The following is a 9060-nucleotide window of genomic DNA, read 5'->3' as shown; positions in this document are numbered from 1 at the left end:
CTTCATGAACTGCCTGGGGCCATGGCAAGAACACTGAGTTTCGAAGCACTTCCATGGTGAACCAAGTGTATGCTCCCGCTGCACCGGGCAAGAAAACGGCAGAGAAGTTCTTACACTGAGCACACAGAGGGCTAGCATGATTATTGGATAAGAGGGAAAAAGCCCTCCTACCCCCTTCTAGGACCAGATTTGTGATGAGACCAGGGAAATGTAGCCACCTCTGCAATCAAAGTTAAATGGTGGCAGGGGAGGCGCTGGACCAGCGACCTGTCAGTCTAGCCAGGGGGAAAAGGGATTGTTGGTTGGGAGGTGGCCCCGCCCAAAGTGCATGAAAGTTTAGGAAGTTAATTGGTCATTCTGAGAAAGCGCCCAGTTTATCCCACACCTGAAACTAATATAAACCCAGGGGAACAACGAAAGCTCTCTCTTGCTTGTGGCTTGCTGCTAGGGACCTGCACTCAGAAAGTACACAGGCCTGTCCTCTTCTTGGGTCACATGAACTTTGCAGTTACATGGCACATGGTCTCCAGGAGGGAGTCTCTCTCTCGCTACCCTGGTGGAGCACTCACTGGTGCCAGGAGCATGGGACCTTGTGGCCCTAGGAGCTGCATAGCCAATGGGGCGCTGGCTCCACACAGCCTTCAGGAAGGAGCCTGAAGCCAGACAGCAGCTGGGAACAAGCTAAGCTACTTGGATGACCACTTAGCCATCTCAGGCTGCAAACGGCAGTACTCTAAATGGAACAAGAATTCTGGGCACTGCTTTGGTTTTGGTCTTGCTGAAGACAGCTGGGTTTTGTGTCTGGGTTTTCCAGGGGAGATGAGCTTTGAGAAGGGGATCCCCCCAGTCTCCCAGATCAATCAGCCTTCAAATAAAAACCTTTTTCCTTTCTCACCAGCCTCTGCCTCTAGAGTTTGCCTTTTGGTGGCATTGTGCAGCCAAACCCCACTTTTGTTTGGTAACATTGTAAGTACTTTGAAGGAAAGATTGTGGTTTGTCATCGATGTGTTCTCTAGCATCTCACACCCTGTCTGACAGATTGTAGACACTTGATAAATATTCATTGGCTGAATAATGAAGGAAGAGTTAGAAGAAAGGCTACAGATGATTATAGCATTCGACCAGCAGATAGATTCACATGTGTGGTAACATAAGATTTTCTTTTTAAATTCCTGCTCTCTAAAACGCAGGGAACATTCATTTGCTTGGCTTAGTCAGCAACTTAAACACATCTATTAAAATGTATGACTTCCAATTGAAATTGGAAAAAAAGGATTAATGGTGATTTTAAAACCTCAAATAACTAAATTCCCAATGAAATTGAATTTGGGGCAGTACTCAGTTAGCCCTTGGGTTAAAAAGGCAACTGAAAGAAAACAAGCAGACAGAAATTATTCTAGTTGTTGTTCAAATATAATTCTGAGGCTAGGTCCTGGAAAAAAAAGAAGGAAATTATTTTCTTCCACCATATATGCCTACATATTGTAGTAGAAGCACATATGATTTTTTATATCCTAAAGTGTGATAAAATCCAGATTAATCAAAAATGATAAATATACTGGTTATAATTTATTAAGGAAGGGAATTATGAAAACCTGTTTTAGGAAGATTCAATATTCTATATTTCAATTAATCTGCATGTCTCATTAAACTATCCTTATTAATTAAAGTTTATTGTATTTAGAAAGCAGTGGACATATCATCAAGTTACAGTACCACATCTTCATATAGAAACATCTTTTCCTTGAGAATCAGTACATAAAACCAAGTGCTGCAATTCCGGGAGGCATAGAAAAATTAAATGCAGTTTGGCACCCATCCACACCTACAGACTATAGAAAAATATTAAAGTAATAAAAAAGTGTCAGAGGCCGTAATACCAGATCATCCATATTTATTTTGTCTCTGATATTTAACCATCTATCAATGTAAATAGCTTTCAGTAAAAATGAATGATTTGATCAATATTCTCAGCAAAACATATTTGGTTTCATCAATGTACGATGTATTGCCACCGACCTGGAAAGTTTGATCCCCTGGCCCAGGGACAATACCTCTCTGGGAGATGTGACACCAAGAATGAATGAGAAACATACATTATCTGGGGCAGTTCTGTACCTGAGAGGAAAAGAAAAAGAAAACTGGGTGACTGAGAGCGATTCCTTGGTGGCACTTGATAAAACTAATGCAGAGTTAACTAATGGAATTAATAGGGATATTGGACCTATCATTTTTAACTTTTGGTTTAGGAGTAATGGGAGACCCGCAGGCACCAAAGGAACACCATCCATTAACTTAAGTAGGCTGAGGAAGATAAGGAACTCCCAAAGAGCTTAACTTAGTCTCAAGGAGAACTTAATGACTCACTCATTTGTTCATTCACTTAGTTCTCTGTAATTCTGTCACCTTTAGATGTACTTTAGAATTTAAAACTAGGACAATTGACATGTCCATTTTTCTGTGCACTTTGTTGACTATTTTTTGCTGATTGCAAATTCTTCAAGGATTTCATTCTTGTAAGACATTTAGAGGACCTATCCTTACCCTTTAATATTTCTGAAATTAATGAAAGGACTTCTAAAATGTTCCTCTTTTAAATTTTCAAAATGTCCACTCTGGCTTGTGTGGCTCAGTGGATTGAGTGCTGGCCTGCAAACCAAAGGGTCGCTGGTTCCATTCCCAGTCAGGGTACATGCCTGGGTTGCAGGCTGGGTCCCCCACGTGGAGGGTGTGTGAGAGGTAACCACACATTAATGTTTCTCTCTCCTTCTCTTTCTCCCTCCATTCCCCTCTGTCTAAAAATAAATAAAATCTTTTAAAATTTTTTTCAAAATATCCTGGTTTTTTTTCCACTGAAAAGGTTATTTATACCCCATTTGCCATGGTGTTCACACCTGTGAGATAATGGGGAAAAATATCACAAAACCTTAGAGTCACATGCCTACTGAATCTTTGTATAGTAAAGAAGAAAATAATTTCCAATACTGACATTAGGGAATTTGGGATCTGAAGGGTGCAAAAGGTACCTAAGAAAGAACAAAATGCTTCAATTTCTATCAACATTCAATGACTCTGAAATCTCCACCTGCAGCCCACCCTCCTTCCTGAGCTCCAGGCTGAACACAGAGCTGCCTTCCTGACATGGTCACTCTGATGGACCAGAGGTCGCATGGTTTGTTTCAAAGGTCCAGCATTCAAGCATGTGTGCCCATGCATGTGGACACACACACACCTGGCATTTGCCATTATGAATTCACAAAATAGCCTTTTAAGAGTGGGGCTTTGTGTGGAAAATGAGCCAGGTTCTCAGTGCAGAGATAGACTTGGGGGGTCCTTAGCACACGTTTTCTCCCATGCCTGCTCGTTGCTGCCCAGCGTTGCGAATGATAGCTGACAATTGCAGACCCTCCCAGATGGCTGCGCTGCAGTTAAGAGCTGGCTGGCATTTGAAGGAGGAGTTATATTACATGTTTAGATTAACTGATGAATAAACAGGTCTTTTTCAGGAACTATATTAAATAGTTCTGTAGAAGTTATGCTCTTAACTAAACAATAAAATTGGCTATTGGCAATTTTAGCAGTGTATTCCCCTCACTCTTAGCTCCGCAATGTCTGATCTCTTCTTGGGATGAACTTCAGACCATCAACAGTTAGGCAATGATGTCAGGAGGTGACAGTCCAGAGACGGAGAGACTGTCGCTGCTGCCATAAGCTGTGGCCTATCTCTGGAGTGCATAAAATATTCCTGCTTTAACAAGGGCCTTTTCAGTCACACATAATAAATCCCCTCTTGTTTAAATGACAATTAGGTGATCAGCACTGTTCCATTTGCTCTAGCGATCTATGAAATGGAAAGTCCAATCACATGGCCTAGAGGGAAGGGAATACGGCCTAGAGGTCAGGCTGTGTGATCAAGGCCTAATAAAAACCCTCAGGAAGTCACAGTGCTTACATACATTCCACAGGCACCTGACACTAAACATGGCCAAAATGCTTACCGTCTCTCGTCCATAACACCCTGCTTCTCTTCATGTTGCCACCTCTCCCTAACTGGTACTATCTGCCCAACCACACTCAGACATCATGTCTTGCCATTTCTAGATCCTACTTGGGTTCACCATTCTCAGTTCTGGGTCAGATGTAGGAGTTGAAAGTGGACATTTTCCCAGTGAGGCAAGCTGAAAGATGGAATGGACTACAATGGAGGGGAGGGAACGTGAAGTCAGTAGGCAGGTGGTAGTGACCTCTGCCCTTCAAAGAGTAGGTGAATCATTTCTGGTCTGGAGCATGTGTGTCTAGAGGAGATTCAAATGGCATTTCCTATTCCACAGAGACCAGAACTTACTGAAACACTTTTTGTACAGATTCTTGGTACTCTAGTATACCAGAGGGAGTCAGGAGGTCCTCTTGAAGATATGTAATTGCTACAAGCATTGGCTGACTGCTGAAAGACTAGGAGTAAAAACTATAGGGTGCCATGTTAGATGTGGAGGCACCAAAGTCTCTAGGACTCTGCAGTTCTGAACAGCCATGTTATCTGGCTGAGCAACAGGTATAGGAACTGAATATAGGCATCTCCGGCCATGCCACTCCCTTCAACCCTGAGTAGAACAGCCACAAGAACATGTGACCTTGAAGAGTGTGAAGGCCAAAGCCAGCATGTTGAGTTCAAACTGAGTCACTGGTTAGAGAGACAAGGTGGAAAGTGAGAAACAGAGCAGGGGAAAATGGGATAAGATAGCAGCACACCAGGATAGTTAAAACTGAAAAGAGGCAGAGTAACTCTCAATGAATTCTGAATAAAAAGTGTCAATGCCTGTTGGGCTTTTTATCCACTCCTAATATTCTCTTATGTCAGCATAAGAGATAATTCAAATGCTTCAGACAAACAAGCGGAAGCATATAGCATGTTCATGGATGGGAAGAAATAACATCATTAAAATGTCCATACTACCCAAAGCAATCTATAGATTCAGTGCAATTCCTATCAAGATTCCAATGGCATATTTCACAGCACTAGAACAAATATTCCAAAAATTTATGTGGATCCATGAATAGCAATAAAAATCTTGAGAAAGAAGAACAAAGCTGGAGGAATCATGCTACCTGACATCAAACTATACTACAAGGCCACAATAATCAGAACAGCATGGTGCTAGCATAAAAACAGACACATAAATCAATGAAATAAAATAGAGGGTCCAGAAATAAACCCATGTCTTTATAGTCAATTAGTACCTGACAAAAGAGGCAAAAACATATAATGGGGTAAAGACAGTCTATTCAATAAATGGTGTTGGAAAAATGGGACAGATATGTGCAAAAAAATAAAACTAGACCAACTTCTTACACTTTACAAGAATAAACTCAAAGTGGATTAAAGATTTGCACGTTAGACTCGAAACCATAAAGTCCTAGAAGAAAGCACAGACAGTAAAATCTCAGACATTTCTCTCAGCAATATTTTTTTCTGATGTATCTCCTCAGGCAAAAGAAACCAGCAAACAAAACAAATACATGGGACTTCATCAAATTAAAAAAATTTTGCACAGCAGAGGAAACCATCAATAAAAAAGAAACACAACCCACTGAATATGAGAACATATTTGCCAATGGTACATCTGATAAGGGGTAAATATCCAAAATTTATAAAGAACTTATAAAACTCAACACCAAAAAACTAAACATTCCAATTAAAAAATGGGCAAAGGACATGAATACACACTTCTCTAAAGAGGACATACAGATAGCCAGTTGACATATGAAAACATGCCTAAAATCACTAATCACCAGAGAAATTCGAGTTAAAACCATGATGAATAAACCAACAAACAACAAGCATTGGCAAGGATGTGGAGAAAGAAGAGGAAACATTTATGCACTGTTGATAGGAATGCAGATTGGTGCAGCCGCTATGAAAAACAGTGTAGAGGTTCCTCGAGAAATTAAAAATGAAACTGCCTCATGATCCAGTGATTCCACTTATGGGAATATATCCAAAGAAACATGAAACACTAATTTGAAAGAATATAAGCACCCCTATATTCATTGCAGCATTATTTACAATAGCCAAGCTATGGAAGCAACCCAAGTGTCCATCAGTTGATGAGTGGGTAAAAAAGCTTTGGTACATTTACAAAATGCAATACTAGTTGGCCATGAAAAAGAAGGAAATCTTACCCTTTGGGACAATGTAGATGGATCTGGGGAACATTATGCCAAGTGAAACAAGCTAGCCAGAGAAGGAGAAGTACACAATGATTTCACTTATGTGTGAAATCTAACAAACAAAATAAACTGACAAACTAAATAGAAACACTCATAGATAGAGAACAGATTGACAGCTGCCAAAAGGGAGAAGAGTTGCAGGGCTGGGTGAGAAAGGAAGGGATTAAGCAAAAACAAACAAACAAAAAAAACCCCAAACAAAAATACCTCACAGACACAGATACCAGTATGGTGATGACCAGAGGGAAAGTGGGGTGGGGGGTGGGAAACATGGAAAAGATAATAGGAGGATAAATGGTGATGGAAGGAGACTTGACTTGGGATGGAGAACACACAGTACAATATATAGATGATGTATTATAAAATTGTACATCTGAAACTTATAATTTTATTAACCAATGTCACCCCATTAAATTCAATTAAAAAAAACCAAATAGCTCAATCAGGAAGGAAAAGCAGCAAGCTGAGGTGGCTCATGGTTGAAACTCCTGATTTTCATTATGTACTAAGAGGTAAGTTATCTGCAGAGAGAGGGAACAGGGATGAAGGAACTGCGCAGAACTGAGGAGGTCTGAAATAGCCTGTGCGGGAACAGAGGGGGAGGTGACCACAGACACAAGCAGTGCCCAGCAGCCTTGAAGACCCTGTTGAGGCTGGAGACCACATATTTTGTCTCCACTTGAGTGTGTGGTTTTCTTCAGTGTTGCTAAGCAGTTTGAGGAGGAGAGAAAATAGACTGTAGGCGTGATACAAACTTAGGCATTAACAAAGCAGGTATAGTGGTCATACAACAAGGTAAGACAGTGAGGGAGAAGCAAGTGAAACCATTCACTGTGTACATCCAAGCTGGTCAAGAAAGGAAAGTGGCATAGTTAATTTCATATTTCAACTTGGCTGGGCTGTGGTGCCCAGATATTTGGTCAAACATCATTCTGGATGTTTCTGTGAGGATGTTTGTGATGAGGTTAACATTGAAATCACTGGACTCTGAGTAAAGCAGGTTGCCCTCCAAATGTGAATGTGCTCATCCAATCAGTGGAAGATCTGAGTAGAACAAGAGACTGACCTTCCCTGAGCTGGAAGGACTTCTGCCAATGGCCAAACTTTGGATCTGAGCCACAGCATCAGATCTTCCATGGGTCCCCATCCTGCCAGCCCACCCTGCAGACGTTAGACTTGTCAGCCTCCATAATTGTGTGAGCCAATTCCTTAAAAACCTCTCCCTTCATCCACCCATTTCTCCACCCCCCTCTCCCTTTCTTTACACACATACACAGACACAGACAAGGTAAGTCTGGAGAGAGGGCAAGAGCTGGGTGAAGGGACACCAAGGCATCAGAAGTCCTGAGAAGCAAGTTCAGTGAGGGCAAGAGAATGCAAAAACAGGAAAGATGGTAAAGTACTACATTCCGAATTAGAAGAACTTCAGATTTCAGATGCATAGTAAATGTGGATGAGAACAAATTCAGAGGAGTGGAGGCTGAGAAAGTGGAAACTGAGAAAGGTTTTGAGGTTCAAGTGCTGGTTGTGCTGTCCACATGCACAATGAAGCAGCACATGCAGCCCAAATGTGGGACTTAGAGCACAGAGGAGGCTGCCAGCCAGGATGTCAGACAGGGAGGGCTGCTTGCTAACATTCTCCAATGGCTTCTTATCAGGGAAGGCCCAACTCCTCATGGCAGCAAGCCCTTCATGACCTGGCCCTTCATACCTTCCCAGCTCATCTCTGCTCAGCTCCGGCCCAGTCCAGCTTCAGCCTCACTGACTTTTTGTCTGTGGTCTGGAAGCTGACTAAAATCTTGGCCTTCAAGCCTTTGCACATTCCATTCTTCTTGGAAGGGCAAACCACTTCTAGCCTTACCCCTCTCTCCATGCAGGCAGCTTCAAATGAAACAGAAAAGAATTCTCACCTTGACAAGCACTCCTAATAAACCAAGGACCATTTGGGCAATAGTCTCTTAGAAGGTGAGGAAAATTTCTTCCCACACTCTGTGGTTAGCTGTACCTTGATTGAAACAAGCTGCACTTTTCTATGAAACTGCAGGTTCTACCAACCCTACAAAAGTTTTAGGCCGCTCACTGTAAACCACAGCCCAGAATTTGAGCATTCTGTTTCATTTAGGTTCCATCAGAGAACTGTGTCAATTGTTTGCAAAGGTGCCAATGAGCCCACTGCAGGGGTAACAGGTGGACGCATCGTCAAACTCTCTCTCTCGCTCTGCACACCAATTTTAATGCTTAGTGCGGATATGATCGTTCTGCATTGATCTCTTTTCCTCTTCTTGATATCCCCCCTACAGCCTCCTTGAATGTTATTTAAAAAAGTGGTAAATAAAACATGAGCTTGGCTTTAACTTTTAAAGCATGGTATAGTTCAATAATTAGAAGAGTGGATGGATGCTAATCAACTTTATTTGATTCATGGCTTTCCAAATGATCCCTGGATAAGAGTCTCTGGCAGTGAACTTTAAGGAACCAGGAGCTCTGCTTTCCTCCTTTGGCCTGGGAAAAATTCACCCCCTTCTCTCACTTTCTTCCCTCCACTGAGTGTGTGGGGGTGGGAAAAGACTTTAGGGGACCGGAGTAACTCCATTCCAAGTGGCTACCTTTGCATGCTTGCTCATCTCTCCAAATCATTGTCTCCAAGTTTTCCCCCAGTAACGCAGACAACAACATCATCACGGAGTCATACCGATGGTCAGCCTTCACAAGTGACCCTTCTGTTCATAACTAAGCAAGCTGAGACTCAGTGGTAGAAATAAAGTATGGTTCCTTTCTTCCTTACATTAAATGCTCTCCTTCCTTAATAAACTTGTCCTCATTTACTGTGAA

General features: G+C 41.9%; 1 protein-coding gene across 1 annotated transcript in view; it reads right to left on the bottom strand.

The window, feature by feature from the left end:
* Positions 1-2012: 2012 nt before the first annotated feature.
* Positions 2013-9060, bottom strand: part of NUBPL (NUBP iron-sulfur cluster assembly factor, mitochondrial) — a 269067-nt gene continuing 262019 nt past the window's right edge. The window contains exon 12 of the mRNA XM_045841286.1: positions 2013-2118. The gene's annotated coding sequence lies outside the window, so the exon portion shown is untranslated. The remainder of the gene's footprint in view (positions 2119-9060) is intronic.

Source organism: Phyllostomus hastatus, unplaced genomic scaffold, assembly GCF_019186645.2.
Source record: "Phyllostomus hastatus isolate PE091 unplaced genomic scaffold, TTU_PhHast_1.1 phas_contig_348, whole genome shotgun sequence".
NCBI classification, from domain to species: domain Eukaryota; kingdom Metazoa; phylum Chordata; class Mammalia; order Chiroptera; family Phyllostomidae; genus Phyllostomus; species Phyllostomus hastatus.
Note: the sequence above shows the minus strand (reverse complement) of the source record. Positions and strands in the feature narration are given on the sequence as shown.